Source organism: Carcharodon carcharias, chromosome 6 (genome assembly GCF_017639515.1).
Source record: "Carcharodon carcharias isolate sCarCar2 chromosome 6, sCarCar2.pri, whole genome shotgun sequence".
Lineage (NCBI taxonomy): Eukaryota > Metazoa > Chordata > Chondrichthyes > Lamniformes > Lamnidae > Carcharodon > Carcharodon carcharias.
The window spans coordinates 77,061,689-77,079,887 of NC_054472.1; positions in this window are offsets into that span (position 1 = coordinate 77,061,689).

Here is an 18,199-nt window from a genome sequence, read left to right on the forward strand (position 1 = left end):
CTTAGCCATACCCTCCACCAGCGCAGAGACACACAAATCAGTGGGACCTAGATCTAGAGCAAACTTGGGTACACAGCCTGGAGGTCACCGCATGGACATGTGTCCACAGCAGAAGGAGGCAGGTTCAGCTGAGCTGTACAGCACTCCGAGGTCTGCTGGGCAACAGGCATCTGTGAGGTCCGAGTCAGGTGACAAGCCTCTGGATTCGGCCTTCCAACTCATCATGGAGAGTCACCTGAAGGCAAGGGAACATCACACAGAGCTGTTGGAAGCCCTCAACAGAGTGGCGCGTGAGTCAGAGGAATACGTCCGCCTGCTCTCTGATGAGGTGGTGCCCACATGTGCGTGTATGGAGGTCTCCATGTGGAGGATGGCGGATTCCATGGAAACCTGGTCTAAAAGAATGCGAAAATGTGTGCAGTCTGCGCTCTACTGTGGTAGCCATGGGTTAGCTCCTGCAGTGGCAATACGAGAGGTGCTCCTTCCCCTCAAGGAGTCAAGCTGGGGCCCCTGAAGGGAGGAGGAGGAGCAGCAGCTGGATACTCCTGGATCATCCACACGGATCTGAGGCTGTCCTCTCCCTCCGAGTCCCCTTTGCCTGTGACCCTCTCAACCTTGTCCTCTGTAACCACAGAGGGAGCAACTGGCCCACAGGAGGACAGCCAAACCAAGCCAGGGCCCCCAAAACCTTCGGTCTCTAGAGGACCCATGCCTAACTCATCAGAGGCAACAGGGCTGACCTCTGCACAGGCTGTCTCCACTCCTGCTGCATATGCCAGGGCAGCAACTACAAGCCTAAGGCATTCAAAAATTAAGAAATTCTGATCACAGTTGGTTGCATGGGTGAACACATTTTGTCACTTTACAATCTGGAAATATATTCACTTTCACTCAGCATCATTGACAGGCTTCACAAGTCCTCCCACTGCATTTCCCGCCCCCAACTAGCAGTTCAGCTGTACGCAGCCAGCCCACAGAGATTCCTTCCCGCCTCCAACTTATCTCAATGCCCTGAGCATTTTCACTGCTGCCTGCTAGGGTTCATTTTCAGTTGAACATGTGATCTGACCTGCATCTCCGTCCACCAACTCATTCCCATGCAGCACCTGATCTCACCTGCCACAACTCTCGTTTCACTTTTGATTTGGCAAGCATGGTGCAACTAACATTTGTCTTCGGGACCCCATCCTTTCCCCTGCCCCAGTCACCCATTCCCCTTCCCTATCACTGCTGACACCCCCACATGCCCCGGCATCACTTTCCACCTCCTTTCCGTGACCTACCAGCCACAACCTTTTCTTTCGGGGATGTCCAGGTGAATGTTCAAGTTCCCTTCTTTCCCAAAAATGCCTCCCCAAATCCACATCCACCTCCCTGATCTCTTCCATTTCACCCCCAGGGTCCATGTCTGCCTCTGATGCTCATCAACTATCTTCACTGTCCCTTCTACCGATATCATCGAACCTTCACCCTCCCACTCTACTGTCTCACTCTGCCGTCGGTCATTCTCACCATTTCCTCATACCATGCCCACCCTCAGTTCACTCCCCAGGAGGCAGTCATGGACTCATCAGAGCCCTCCCTTGCATGTTCATCTGGACATCCCCTCCTCTGGACTCCTTTTCTCCTTGAAACTTCTTCCCTCCTTGGAACTCCACCAATCCCCGCCCCTCCCACAGACTCCATCCCCCTCCTCACCGGAACTCTTTCCCCTCCCATCCCCCCATTCGTGCTTCCATGCTGCTTCACAAAGGAGCAATATCCATGAGAATCCATCCAGCATGTCATGGACATTCCCCAGGGTCGCGCTGCTGTCGGGATCCAGCATCTTCTGCTCCTCAGATGTCCACGATGTGAGCAAGGTCATGGCGGTGAGTCCCGACTTCTGCACATGACAGTTGTCAAGACATGTTCTGCACCGGCATGTTTTCCCACCAACCTGGGTGGATGATGTAGCGTGGGGGAATGATTCAGCGGGGTGGGCTTATAATGATATGCAGATGTATTGCAATGAGGTTCCCAATGTCCGATGGTGGGAAACACAGCCCACCATTGACGGGCAGAGCGGATGGTTTCATGATGTTGTGAAACAGATTTTTGGCCTTCTTGCCATATTGTCTGCTCATGCTGCCAAACACACTCGACGCCAGTGGGCACAGAAAATTCCATCCATCGTATCACAAAGAAAAGGTATATTTTGTTTAGTGAAGTAGTTTTACTTTAGTACCAACAGTTACCCATTTGTAATGGGTCAGTGTTGAATTTAGTTTTTTTTCATGGTATGTTGGCATTGTTGGCTAGGCCAGCATTTGTTACCTGCCCCTGATTGCCCTGACAGCAGTTAAAAGTTAACTGCATTATCATGGATCTGGAGCCTCATGTATGCCAGACCTGATAAGGATGGTTGATTTGCTTCCCTAAAGGACATAAGTGAATTATATTGGTTTTTACAACACTTGATGATAGTTTTATGATACCCATTGCTGTCTCTAGCTTTCAGTTCCAGATGTTTTTGAGTAATTGAATTTAAATTCCACAAATTGCTGAAGTGGAATTTGAACCCTTGTTCCCAGAGTGTTGGCCTGGACATCTGGATTACTAGTCCAGTGACATTGCCTTTAAACCACTGTCTCCCCCTAATGATATTTTTCAGGTACAATATGGAAAAATTGGCCCAATATGAGATCAATAACTAATTGCTAAAACTTTTCCCATAGTTTTCTTTCATTCTTAAAAGAACAACTTAGCCATCTGTTTTCCTGTTTAAAAGCTTTGACAGAGGTCTGAGCTTTTGGCTGTTTTCAAAGATGCAAATAGATTTGTTTACACAGCTATCCAAGGATTTGTCAGTTTGATAATTTGGCTGCCTTTCAAACCACTAATGAATTCTGCACTGCAGGGTTTATTTACACAGCTGCCCACAGAAGTGTGATTTTGTTTATCTTGACAGATTTAGGATCATCTGAGAGGATAATGGTTTTTCAAATGCCTCTCAAGTAATGCATGCTTATTCTGACAGATTGGTGAGATCTCAAAGACTTCAAAATGTTGCTATAGTGCTTGTGAGTTTTGTATATAAAGTGCATAGTGTGTGGTTGGATGAGAGGTGTGAAGGGGCTATAAAGGGTTGAAGGGATTGAGGGAGGGTGAGGAAGTGAGGGGATAGAGAGAATGAAGTAGAAAGGGTGAGGGTACCCTAACACTAATCTGGAGAATTGGGTTGGTGCCTCAGCGATTGGAGATGGGCCTTTTAACTTGGCCACTCTGATACTGAATCACCTCCACCTCCGCCTCGGGCCTCTCATTTGTTTATGAAAAAATGGATCTTCAGTAACAGGATAAAAAATTCCAACTAATATCTCAAAGTTTTTTGAAGATGTAAGCAGAGAAATGGACAAGGACAAACCAGAAGATGTGGTGTATTTGAATTTTCAAAAGGGATTTGATAAAGTACCAAGAATTTATTACACAAAATTAAGGTGCATGATATTGGGGGTAATGTATTAGCATGGATTGAGGTTCGGTTAATGGACAGAAATCAGAATGAATGGGATATGTTTGGATTGGCAGTCTAAAACTAGTGTGGTACTGCAAGGATCAGTACTTGGGCCTCAGCTTTTGACAATTTATAGCAATGACATAGATGAGGGGACTAAGTGTAATGTATCCAAGTTTACTCATGATATAAAGTTAAATGGGAAAGTAAGCAGTGAGGAGGATGCAAATAGGCTGCAAATGGACATAGACAGTTTGGGTGAGTGGACGAAAACATGGCAAATGGTGAAGTGTGAAGTTATCCACTTTGATAGGGAAATAAAAAAGCAGAATATTTTTTGAATAGTGAGAGACTGGGAAATGGTTGCAATTAGAGGGACCTGAGTGTCCTTGTGCATGAATGAAAGTTTGCATGCATAAACAGCAAGTAATTGAGAAGGTAAATGGTACATTTGTTTTTGTTATGAAGGGATTAGAGTATAAGAGAAAAAGTGCTACAATAATTATACAGGTTATTGCTGAGGCTACACCTGGAGTACTGTTTGCGGTTTTAGTCTCCTAACTCAAGGAAAGACATATTTGCCTTAGAGGAGGCACAATAAAAGTTAATTAGACTGGTTTCTAGAATGAAAGGATTGTTCTATGAGGAGAGATTTAGTAGACTAGGCCAGGATTTACTGGAGTTTAGATGAATGAGAGGTGATCTAATTGAAACATATTCTGAAGAGGCTTAACAGGGTAGATGCTTAGAAAATCTTTCCCCTGGCTGGGGAATCTAAAACACCAGTTCACAGTCTCAGAACGATGGATCGGCTGTTTTGGACTAAGATGAGGAGAAATTTCTTCACTCAAAGAATTGTGAATCTTCAGAATTCTCTACCCCAGAGAGTTGTGCATGCTCAGTTGTTGAGCATATTCAAGTTGAAGCTGATAGAATTTTGAGTACTAAGGGATTAAGGGGTTTGGAGACAATATGTGAAGGTGGAGTTGAGGCAGAAGATCAACCACAATCTTGCTGAATGGTAGAGCAGGCTTCAATGGCCAAATGGTCTCCTCTAGCTCCTATCTTTTATGTTCTTATTATTTTCCAACAGTAACTAAAAATTGTTTTCTCACTGTAGAACATAAGAAATAGAAGTTGGAATAGACTATACAGTCCCTTGAACTTGCTTCACCATTCAGTACAATCATAACTGATTTTATGTCTCAACTCCACTTTCCCACCAGCTCCCTATATCCTTTAAGTCCCTTAGTATCCAAATATTTAACAGTTTCAATCTTGAATATACTCTACAACTGGGAATCCACAGCCAAATGGGTAGCGAATTCCAACAATTCACAACCCTCTGAGTGAAGAAATTTCTCATCTCCGTCCTAAATGATTGATCCTGAGCTCATGCCCCTGTGTTCTAGATTCCTCAGACAGGGGAAATAATCTCTCAGTGCCTACCCTTGCAAGTCCCTTAAGAATTTTATATGTTTTATGTATCAGATCACCGCTCATTCTTATAAACTCCAGAGAGTAGAGGCCTAATTTACTTAGCATCTCATTAAAGCACAACCCTTCCATCCCAGGAACAATTTTAGCGAATTTTTGTTGTACTGCAACCAAGGCAGGTATATCCTTCCATAGGTTTGGAGACCAAAAATGCACACAATGCCGCAGGTGTAGTCCCTCCAAAGCCCTATATAATTGTAGTAAGACTTCCTTATTCTTCTACTTCAAGCCCCTTGTAATAAAGGCTAACATGCTATTTACCTTCCTAATTGCTTGCTGTACCTGCATGCTAACTTTATGTTGCTTGTACACCCAAGTCTCTCTGAACATCAACATTTAGAAGTTTCATGCCTTTTAAAAAATATTCTGCCTTTCTAATCTTATGACCAAAGTGAATAACCTCACGCTTCCCCACATTATACACCATCTGCCGCCTTGTTGTGCACTCAGTTAACCTGTCCACATCTCTTTGCAGCTTCCTTACGTCCTCCTCTCAGCTTACATTTCTATATAGCTTTGTCAGTGAGCTTAGATACATTACTCTCAGATACAATATTTACTCATTTATCTTAGCTCCTTGGCTGTAAGACAGGGCACTTTTTGTACCTTTTTAAAAAATGTAATAGATAATAAGGCCAATTTTCTTGTTTTGATTCCTTGACAGTACTGGTTCACAAACAACATAATTCTTTATCTGGACGTAAGCACAGTAGTTAGTGATACTTGCAACTTTTTTGTATTGGGTATCCATACATAATCACTCAGACATAGTTCATGATTGATAGTGAGCCATATTTTACTGCACCATAGTAAATGTCTAACAATAAATGAAATATCAAATTTTGTGGCTTCAAATTGGACTTTGCAACTCCAAGTTCTGTTAGCTTTAAAATAGATAACCCAGTCTATTCTTCTTCTCTCATGGCACTCTTAAATAACTGATGAGTTTTAAGACTGTTTTCTTAACATGCTTGCAGCAAACAATCCATTCTCTTGCTATTCATTGAGTTAAGTCTCCAATGTGAAATGAAACTCATTAAACTCTATTAGCATACGAAAGCTTAAAATATGCATATAAAATTTTACATTATGGACAAATTAATTTATATAAATGAAAGTAGAGAAACTAAAAATATTTGTTACCTGAAAAAACAGGGAATATACAACAGATCCATTAGGATCTGTGAAGTGAATAAAGAGGATAACATTTTGGTTGTAGACCTTCGTCACAACTGGTAACGTGAATGAAACATTGACATGCTAATATTGTAATGTCATTTTAAACCCACAACTGTTTTTGAAGCCATATTTATATGGTAGCAGTATACAGGTGTACATCAAGGATCAATGCTTTATTTTTCAAATGAGACTACTGGTAACCAAATGACACATGACCAACAGCAGCAACTTAACTACACAACAGGAGACTGCATCATTGTACTCACAGATGCACACCAAACGCCAAACCTTTACCCACATAAGCGCATCATTAAAAATGAAATTTGTCTTTAAAATTTATAAAATAATTGATAAACGTAAGCAACTATTTCAAGTCTGGTATACAAGAAACATGGTACAGGGTCATAATCCAACTAAAAATAAACAACCTGTCATTCATAATTGATTCTTGTGGGGTTACTTGTTTATTGTAACCTAAATTTCCACGAGTGTTCTGTTGCTCAATTGCTATGGGACTCAAATTTTCACACAGTGAGCTACAACACCATTACATCAATGAAAAAGGATTTGTGCCTGTGGGTGGCATGAAGAGGTAGTTACACAAGGGTTTCCTGGATCGACTCATTTGCAAATGTATTTGCATGGTCCATGGCACCAAACACTTTTCAATGAGGTGATTTGCTGGAGTGCATATCTGTGCATACAGATAGTTCAGCTTGCATGCTTCAGCAGCAGGTTGGGGAACACCTAGGTAAGGAAGGGACAGTGATTACTTACTTGAATCTCAGATAACATCACTGCATATCTCATCAATCTTTTCAGCACTCTCTTCAAGGATGTGCCTATGCAGACCCAGTTACACCGAGCAGCAAGAGAAAACAGCAGGCCATGTCAGCAAGCAGGCAAGAACAACATAGAACTTTGCTCCCCTCATCAGAGGAAATTGAAGTCAAGAAGCAAATAAAACAGGAAACACATAACAAGCCTGTCAGCATCTGTAAAGAGAAAATACATGGTCTGACATTTGGGTCCATACTCTTCATTAAAACCTACGTTGTTCACCACCATATGTATTCACCTGTTGCTTGAGTTATCCATACATAAATTCCATAGGTTCTGAAATTCCTGGGATGGTTTTTCGAGGAGGGGGAAATGGGGTGGAGCAGATAGGGATGGAGCACATCATCTGCTCACTCACTATGTCCTGTCGAGATTCTTGTAATTAACAACAACTTATGTTTATATACTGCCTTTAACATAATAAAACATCCCAATGCACTTCACAGGAGCTTTAAAAAACAAAATATAATACTGAGCCACATAAGGAGGTATTAGGTCAAATAACCAAAATCTTGGCCAAACAGGTCAGTTCCAAGGAGTGTCTAAAGTGAGGTAGAGAGGCAGAGATGTGTAGGAAGGGAATTCCAGAGCTTAGGGGCTAGGCAACTGGAGGTGCAGCCATCAATAGAGGAGCAATTAAAATTAAAAAGCTACACTATTTCATGTGCAACTAGTGTGCCGACCTGCAGAGAGAGAAATTTCACTGCCATGCCTCAGGCCTGGAGGGTTTGACAACAGCCAGAGAGAAAAAAAGGAAAGTACTGCTGTTGTGTTGCAACTCTAAATTGGCCTAGGAATTTAAGAATGCCCTTTATCCTTGTAAACATTCTTGATATCCTTGTAAACATTCTTGATATTTAGCGTTACTAAGGGCATAGATAAGGAAACCATGTTCACTACGTTAAAACACTTCAAAGTACTTCAAAAAGACTTTGTTGGCTATAAATTACTTTGGGGCCGCGAGGCTCTGAAAGGTGCTGTATATAAATGCATACCTTTCTTTTTTCATTTGGATGCTGCCTGTATTTTCCTCATTATCATTCCTTTAGAGAAGGAAACAAAGAAGTGACAATGACATGAGGAAAACCTTTCTTTGCAGGCTAGGATCTAGAATGCACTGCCTGAGAGTGCAGGCGCAGTAGGTTTAATTGAGGCTTTCAAAAAGAGAATTGGATAATTATCGTAAGAGAAAAAAATGCACAGTTATAGGGAAAAGGCAGGTGTGTGGAACTACATGAATTGCTGTTGAAAAGAGGTGGTACAGACATGATGGACTCAATGGCCTTCTTCTGTACTGTAACCATTCTATGATTCTAAGAAACCTTTTTACAGTCTAGAGTGTATGTGAATCCAGACCCACAGCAAATGGCCTAACAAGCCACTCAAGTTGTGTCAAACCACTACAAAAAAAACAATAAGAATAAAACTGGATGGACCAGCTGGAATTAACCTAGACTTCAGTGCCACACATGACAAGAGTGACGTTCTCCTCACTAACATCTGGGAACTTATGCCAAAATTGGGAGAGCTGCCCCAATGACCAATCAAGTAAGAGACAAACGTGCTCACATTCACAGCATTATATACATCAGCCAACATTCAAGACTCCTCCATCACCATCTCTACAATATTCTACCTTCAAGGCAGATCCACAAAGATGGCATCACAGGAAATTACTTTGGGAGTCCTCAAAATTGACTCCTGATCCCATGAAGCACGACAAACATCCTGATGATTACCACCTACCATCATCCTTCAACTGTTGAGTCAGTGAACATCACTGAGATGGAGACTTCAATGTCTATCAGTAAGATTGACTGGGTAGCATCAATGCTGGCTTGATTCTGAAGGACATGGCTACAAGACTTGGCTTATGGAGAGAAAATGAAGTAAAGAGCTTATCCTCCTTGCCAATAAATCTGTCCATTATGGTTGTGGAGATGAAGTTCTGACTTCACACTGAGAACACCACTGTGTTGTGTGATGCTACCATCATGCTAAATAGAAAGATCCAGAAGCTACAAACTGGTCATCATGAAGTGCTGTGGGTCATCAGCAACAATGGAACTATATTCCAACACAAATTGTAATCTCATGGAATGGTATATGTCTCACTCTACTATTACCATCAAGTGAGGGGACCAACCCTGGTTCCATGAGCAGTGCAGAACAGCATGCCAGAATTTGCACTAGTTGTACTGAAAATGAGGTGCCAACTTGTTGAAATTACAACACAAAACCGCATGCATACAAAACAGCAGAAACAGAGCTACGCAATCCTAAAACCAATAGATCAATTAAAAGCTCTTCAGGCTGTCACATCCTGTTGTGAATCATGGTGGAAAATTAAATAACCAATGGGAGGAGGCGGCTCCATGAACGTCCTCAGTAATGGTGGATTTCAGTACATGAAAGCAAAATACATCTTGAAAAGACAATTTCAGCCAAAAATGCAGAGCGAATGAGCCAACCTGATCTCTTGCTGAGATCCTCATCATCACAAATGCCAGTCTTAAGCCAAGCTGAGTCACTCCACGTGATATCAAAAAATGGCTGAGCACACTGAATTCAGCAAAGGCGATGCACCTGATAGCATCATGACTGTACAGGTAAAGGCAAGTGTTCCAGAAATAGCCATGCCTCAAGCCAAACTGTTCCAGCACAACTACAATCTACCTGACAAAATGGAAAATTGCCCAGGTATGTCCTGCCTACAAAAGGAAGCCATTTACAATCCGGTTAGATTACCACCCATTAAGCTACTTCCAACTATTGGCAAATTCATATAAGGTGTCATCAACATACTATCAAGTGATACTTACTCCCAATAAGCTGCTCAATTCTGATCAGTTTGAATTCTGCCAGGGCAACTCAGCTCCAGAATTCATTATAGTCTTGGTTCAAAGGTGGACAAAAAACTAAATTCCAGAGGTGAGTTGAGAAGAATGGTGCTTGATATCAGGGCAGCATTTGACTTAGTATGACACAAAGGAACCTTAATAAAATTAAAGTGAATGGGAATCAGGGGGAACCTCTCCATTGGCTGGAGTCATACTTAATACAAAGGAAGATGGTTGTGGTTGTTGGAGATCAATCACTTTAGCCCCAGGACATGGCTGCAGAAGTTCCTCAGGAGAGTGTCCCAGGCCCAACCATCCTCAGCAGCTTCCTTACCTCTATATTAAGTTCATAGCTCGGATGTTCACTGATGCATGTACAATGTCTTGTTCCATTAGTCATTCCTCAGACAATGAAGCAGTTGTGTCCACATGAGCAAGACCTGGACAACATTCAGGCTTGAGTTCATAAATGACAAGTAATATTAGCACCACAAAAGTGCCAGACAATGACCATTTCCAACAAGATTGAGCTTAAGCATCTCTCCTCAGCGTTACTGTCATTAAATTCTCCATCTTCAGTATTCTGGGGATCACTATTGACTGGAAACTGAACTGGACCAGCCACCTAAGTACTGTGGCTACAAGAGCAGGCCAGAGATTGGGAATTCTGCATCTCTTGATTCTCAAAGCCTATTCACAATCTACAAGGCACAAGAAAGGAGTATGATGGAATACTCTCCACTTGCCTAGATGAGTGCAGCTCCAACAACATTCAAAAATCTCTACACTATCCAAGATGGTGCAGCCCACTTGACTGGCAACCTTTCCATCACCTTAAACATTTACTCCCTCTACTACTGATGCATCATGGCTGGAATCTGTACCATTTACAAGATGCTCTGCAATAGCTCGCCAGGGCTTTTTCAAAAGCACATTCCAAACCTGCAACCTATATCATTTAGAGGACAAGGGCAGCAGGCACATTGGAACACCACCACCTCCGACTTTCCCTCCAAGTCATTCTTACATAGAGCTATATTGCCATTCCTTCATCATCACTGGGTGAAAATCCTGGAATTCACTACCTCTCAGAATTGTGCACGTACCTTCAGTGCAAGGAACTGAAATGGCTCAAAAGATGGTTGAGCACAATCTTCTCTAGAGATTTTAGAAACGAGAAAAAAAGGCTAGCTTTTCCAGTGATACTCCTACCCCCCCCCCCCCCCCCGCCCCCCCCCCGCCCCCCCCCCCCCACCCACCCCCCTCCATGAATAAATAGCAAATAGCAATCCTTTTAAAATTTCAAACAATTCTTCCTGAGTTTTGATGAACACCACATTTAACACATGACAGTAACTAAGCGTAAACAAACAATTAACACATCCTTTCTTGTCACTGGACTCTGCAGTATAATATTCTATTCATTTAAAATAAGCTTTTAAAATGTGCTAAAATTCTTTTTTTCAAATATTGGATTCTTGTTTTGGAAAGAGCTCAGTATTGCTAATTTATGCAGTAATTATCTGCTTCATGATTGGTTACCAAACATTTTCATAAAACCACTAAGTTTATATGCAGAATATTAACGGTTAATTAAAATGTGGAACACAATTTTCTATTTTCCCTGATGTGAGACATCATCATGGACAAATGTGAATATAACATTATTAGCTGCAGAAGAATATGCAAATATTGATTGTCGTTGATGGTTTTAGCAGTAAACTATTGACCGAAGGATTACAAATGTGATTGACTGTGCTGTTATATTAGCAACCAAAGCATGAGAACATTATTATCCATTCAAATTTGCTTGTATAACCTGAGAGTCAATGGTTTAGTTATAGTAAGAAATCTGTATTCAATATGTCTTTTATTACATGATATGACTAATTACATACTAATGTTTTAAAAATTGGGAAAGCTTTAATCTGTTTTGCGCAAGGAGCACGGTTCACTATGTTAGAGTCCCTAAATTACATTGGTGCATACACTTTAAAAGAACTTCACTGGATGCACAGATCATTGAAGGTGGCAGAACAGGTTGAGAGAGCAGTTAATAAAGCATATAGGATCCCGGGGCAGAGCTTTGCCCTTGGTGGGAGGGGGTGGACAGAAAGCTCCCGCCTGCCCCTGCACAACCCCAACGGGGAGGAAATTCAGCCCATTGTCATGAAAATGTAGGGCCGTGACTTTTTACAGCACTTGCTGCTGTAAAGCAATTAAGTTTAAAGGGCCAGGGAAACTGACAGCCCAGGGAGAAGGTAAGTGTCTAAGTAAGGTAAGTGGATAAGATTTGTGGGTTGGGGATGTACAGGGGTGGTCTGAGGTCGGGGGGGAGGTGGGGGGGGGGTATTGGAGGTGCCTGGCTGGGTGGGAGGGGGGTGTGGGGGAGGGGGGGTGGGGGCGGGGAATGGAGGTGTCGGGGGGAGGTTAGGAGGTTTCGGGGAGGTCAGAGGTTTCGGGGGAGGTGGGAGGTGGTTGGAGCTCCGAAGTCCGGGGTTCAAAGTCAGTGGTGGGGGAGGGGGATCGGAGCTGTTGGGGTGGTAATCAGAGGTGCCGGGGGAGTTGGAGGTGTCAGGGTGGGAGTCAGAGGTGTCGGCTGGGGTTGGAGCTGTTCGGGGGTCTTTGGAGATGTTGGGGGGATCCGAGGTCGGAGATGGTGGGGTTGGAGGTTTCGAGGTCGGGGGGGCTGGTTGAAGCTCTGAGGTCAGCAGGGGTCGAAGGGTCCAAGATCGGGGGCGTTTCTGATGTTTGGGGGGCCCAGGTCCGGTGGGGTGGGGGGGGGGGGGGGGGGACTCCCATTGGTGGCTGGGGATGTCGGGGATGTGGGGGAGTCCCCTGAGGTTGGCCTGGGCCTTTACAATAGTTACCTAGGAGTTAGAAGATTTTTAAATTCTTGTAACATTTTCTGGGTAACTATTGGTGTAACCCTGATGGAACCATCCAAAGTTTGTGATTTAAATCACAGTTTCAGATGGTTCGCAGGGCAGTGCAATTGTCCAGAGGAAGTTAGCACTTCTGAGCAATTGCCGTGCAAACCCTTACCTGGGAACCTACCCCCCCAAATCCAACACTGAGGAACTTAAAAGTTACGGGCCATAAAAGTTTTCATAAAATTATGATTTATTGTAAAGGTAGGTTAACAGTAGGGTTTGGATTAGTTTCTCTGTGTGTGTGTGTTTGGCATTTTTAATTGAATTATGGACAGCTGGTCTGGGTGCTTTGATGTATCAGAAGAGAAGCTAGGTTTGAAATGTTAAATACATAAACATGGCTGAAGGTTTAGAATGTGAGGTGTGAAGAACATTTGTATTTTTAGATAAACCAGAGTAGTGAATTTCAAAGAGATGGTAAGGTGTTACACCTAGTCAACAGAGGCTAAGCCAAACAGCGTGTTTATTTTTCCCAAAGATTACTGATAACATGAGTACCATGAAAGATTTATATTATGGAAAAAGTAAAGCTGCAAAGACATATTGGGACAATGGGATTTACATTAAAAAGGGAGAAACATGCATAAAGGAGATAGGTTATGTGTAAGCAAACAAGTATTCTAAGATCTAACAAGCATGAAAAGCCTCCAGCCTCTATGAACCAAGCTGCTGTCTCCAGGAACCGAAGCTAAGAGAATTCACTTTGCATATCACTTGTCCAGGATATTGTGTGCTTTGCCTGGGCCTGTTGAAATCTATGTTGTTTTACTGTTGCCTTAACAGAGGCGTAACTAGGAGCTAGATTAATGAGGGGATTTGGGAGTTATTACAGTAGTAATGTGTAGACCTATGTATATGCTTAAAATAATTTATTTTATTAATAAATGGTTAATTTAGTTTTGTAAAAATCCTCTAAGACTTAGTGGTCTTATTACTACTGAATTCAAGGCATGCATCTCAAAATAAAAATACAAATTGCAAAACAGTTGTGGCAGCTGTTTCAAGTTTCCCTCTGGGGCTTGAGCAGCTCAGCATTTACCATCCACTGTGCCATAACATCATAAAAGGATCAAGAACGAGAGGGCACAGATTTAAAATGATTTGCAAAAGAAGCAAAATGTGAAGTAAGAAAAAGTTCTTCATAAGTGGTTCAAGTCTGGAATGCACTGCCTGGAAATGCGGTGGAGGCAGGTTCAATCGAAGCATTCAAGAGGGTATTAGGTGATTATTTGAATTGAAACAATGTGCAAGGGCACAGGAAAAAGGCAGGGCAATGGCACTAGGTCATAATGCAGACACAATGGGTCAAATGGCCTCCTTCTGTGCCATTAAAATTCTGTGATTCTGTGATAAGAAGATCTTTGGGCCATCCTGAGATCATAAATGGAGCTATATTAATCCAAGCTCTTTCTTGTTTTGTCCACTGGTATCGTTCATTGAAGGCACTCTGAGCTGAGATGTCCAACTTCCAGTACTGGATAAGCAGAACTTTACTCCAGCTAAATATTGGGAAGACAGAACCAGAAACAGTAGAACCATAGACATTTAGAGAACAGAGCAACCCATTCCGCCCATTGGGTCCATGGCCCCTCTGCTAGAGTAATCCAAACTAATCTTATAGACTTCTATTTTCCTCCAAGTTAAATGTTTGTCCAATTTTCTGTTAAAAGATACAATGGTCTTTATCTCAAACCTTATGTACAGTAAAGTATTTCATGCTCTTCCATGTAAAACAAATTCATCTAAACCCTCTGCTCTTTGTAACTTTTATCCCTTTATAGTTGTCGCTATCCAAGGTAATGGTGTTTCCCATTCCTTCTTCCCAAAAGCTTCAGAAATGAAAAAACTATGTTTTAAACTTCTCTCAGCTATATTCTAGTTGAAATGTTCCTAGCTTCTCAACTTTCTACTCATAACTATAGTTTCTCATCCCTAACCTCAATCTGATGTATCCATGATATATATGTTCTATGGCTTTAAAGTTGTTTCTCTAAAGGATGCCTAAAATTGCATACACTTATTACTCTATACCTGTAATCCATGTTTCTATTAAAAAATCGCAAAATGCTGATAGCCTTTTTTTATGACTTCATCGAACTACACTCAAAGTTTCAAGGAATTATATATTTGAACTCTTTAGTTTTCTATTCACCCAATGTCTTTCTATTGAATGTATATTCCCAATTCTGGTTTTTCCTTCCAAACTATACAGCTTCATATCTTCCAAATTAAAATGTGTCTGCTTCCTGCCTGGATGTTCTGCTAATTCATTGACGTTTGCCTGACGCTTTTTACAGTTTTTGTTTGCCAAAATGCCTACTGTTATATAATTGCTAGATTTTGAATATCTAAATCCAAATAATCTATACACACAGAGACATAAGTGGACCTAGCACAGTCCCCTGGAATACATCACTTCCATGCCCTTCTGCAATCCAGCTGACACTTATTTATCTAATTCCTCACTTCCTGGCTACTAACTATCTTTCTGTCCATTTCCTCTTAAACATAGAGCATCCAGCAGAGAAACAGGCCATAAAGCCCAACCAGTCCATGCCACCATTTATGCTCCACTCAAGCCTCCTCTCATTCTTCCATATATAACTCCAACATAACCTTCAATTTCTTTCTCCCTCATATGCTTATCTAGCTTCACCTAAATGCTACTCTAATTGCTATCCACCTCAACCACGTCTTGTGGTAGCAAGTTCCACATTCTCACCACTCTAGGAATTCTTCTGAATTCCCTTCCTAATTTTCTGGTGACCATCTTATGTTGATGGATCTAGTTTTACTCTTCCCCACAAGTGGAAGCCAATATCATTTACCCTGATTTTTAGGTATGGAGACTGTGATTCGGAACTCAGATAACAAGGCTGGACTATAGGAAAATGCTAATAACTGAACATCAAGATGCTTGTTGTATTGGCAGGTCTGCCAAAGACCCGACAGTCACTGGCTAGGAGAATGGAGGAGTCTGATGCCAATGTAGTAGAGGGCATCGTTTTGAGCTTGGAGTCCATCCTTTTTACCATGGAAGTGGTGGCCAACTTCATGGCAGCAATGCCAGACTGACCTACGATGGAGTGTCTGCTGGGCGCTGTCTCAGTTTCTACTGCAGGACCAGTGGAGTGCTGCAGTTGATGAGATCTCTGATTACTGGCATGCAGTATCAGACTGTTGCCATCCAGGCACATACAGCTACCTTCGTGTATGTGAACCTCAGTACTTAATGGGGCATGCAAGCTGTTACAGTAGTCCAGTAATCTATTATCCAGAAGGTTACAAGGATTGCTGATGGGCCATCCCATGGAACTGGGTTTGTGCCCCTTCTGTCCTCCCTCAAGATGACAGCATTCCTGCTCCCATCACTGTCATTCCTCCTGTGCCCTCGCTGTTGCCACTCAGCCAGCGAGGCCACACTGCTGTCACCCCGTGCCAAGGTGGTGCAGTCTCATCCTGGTCTTACCTCCTTGGGTGTCTTTGTACATCAATCACAAAAAGTGAGTATGTAGATACAGCAATTAGGAAGTTAAATAGAATGTTGACCTTTATTGCAAGAGGAATGGAGTTTAAAAGTAAGGAAATCTTGCTACAATTGTATAGGGGATTGGTCAGACCTCACCTGGAGTACTGTGTGCAGTTTTGGTCACCTTACTTATGCAGGGACATACTTGCATTGGTAGTTCAGAAGGTTCACTAGGCTGATTCCTGGGATGAGGAGTTTGTCTTATGAGGAAACGTTGAGCAGGTTGGGCCTATATTCACTCATTGGAGTTCAGAAGAATGAGAGGTGATCTTATTGACACATATAAGATCTTAAAGGGTCTTGACAGGGTGCACTTGCGGGGCAGTCTAGAACTAGGGGACACAGTTTAAAAATAAGGGGTCTCTCATTTAAGACAAAGATAAGGAGGAATTTCTTCTCTCAGTGGTCCTTAGTGTTGGGAATTCCCTTCCTCAACAAGCACTGGAGGGCTGGGTCCTTGAATATTTTCAAGGCTGAGTTAGACAGATTTTTTTATTGACAAGGGAATTAAAGATTATGGGGAGCAGGCAGAAAAGTGGAGCTGGGGGCAAAATGGCTGGTCCCCAAAATGGGGACCAGCCATGATCTTATTGAATAGTGGAGCAGGCTCAAGGGGCAGAACGGCCTTCTCCTGCTCCTATTTCTTATGTTCTTATCTCTGATTACAGAAGGAGGGGAAAGTTAAGTGAAAAAAGGAGTTTCACAGTTTACAGATCCTTGGAAAGTATAGGTTAAAGACAGATGTTGTGCAATGACACTCAGCAACACTCAAGAAGCTTGATACCATTCAAAACAAAGCAGCCACTTGAAAGGCACCCCATCCACCACTTAAACATCCATTCCCTCCACCACCAACACACAGTAGCAGCAGTGCATACCATCTACAAGATGCACTGCAGCAACGCACAAAGGCTCCCTTGACAGTACCTTCCAAACCCACAACCTCAATCACCGAGAAGATCAAGGGCAGCAAATGCATGGGAACACCACCAGCTACAAGTTCCCCTCAAGCCACACACCATCCTGACTTGGATCTGTATTGCAATTCCTTCACTGTCGCTGGGTCAAAATCTTGGAACTCCTAACAGCACTGTGGGCATACCTACAACACAGCAGTTCAAAAAGGCAACTTACCACCACCTTCTCAAGGGCCATTAGGATGGGCAATAAGCCAGTGACGCCCACATCCATTAAATGAACAGATGAAAAAAAAGTCATGATTTAACACAGCAAAGGTACAGGGAGGAGGAAGTGAATGTGGGATGCTAAGAAGGAACAAGAGCGGAATATGCTGAGCAGCACTAAGTGTAGTGCTATGAAACAGTTTGGGATCACTGAGCTGGCAGCTGATGTTTGAAAGCTACCTCTTTTAAAACTTGGTTTCAATTTTGAGGAATTCCCATTTTATTTGGCTTATACTCTTGTCTAGCTTAGTGGCCTATGTTGTTATTTATTAAAACTGTGGTCGTAAAGTACATAACCTGAAGTCTTAGCAGAAGCCTTTTGTGAATTTTAGATAAATTTACTGATTTTAAGGTGGCCTGATAATCGTTAGCACTGATACTTATTAGAATTTAATATCACCTTATATAAAAATGTTCTAAGCTTCCTTCATTTCCTTTAGTAATTAGTTTCAGTTAAGCATGTGCTATGCATCAAGGGGTAATAAATTTTTAAAAATCTATCTGGAATGTCATGATAAACCATTTGTTTGTGGGATTTAACTATGATTTGATTTTTTGCAAAGCGCAACGTAGCTCATATACCCTTTATGCTTCCATGGCAACTTCATAGATGCTGGGGTTGTTAGCCATTCAAATGTTCACACCAATTTCCCTTCAGTCAGCTCAAGTAGCTCTCTCCTACCCCCAACCTAAAACAAGTA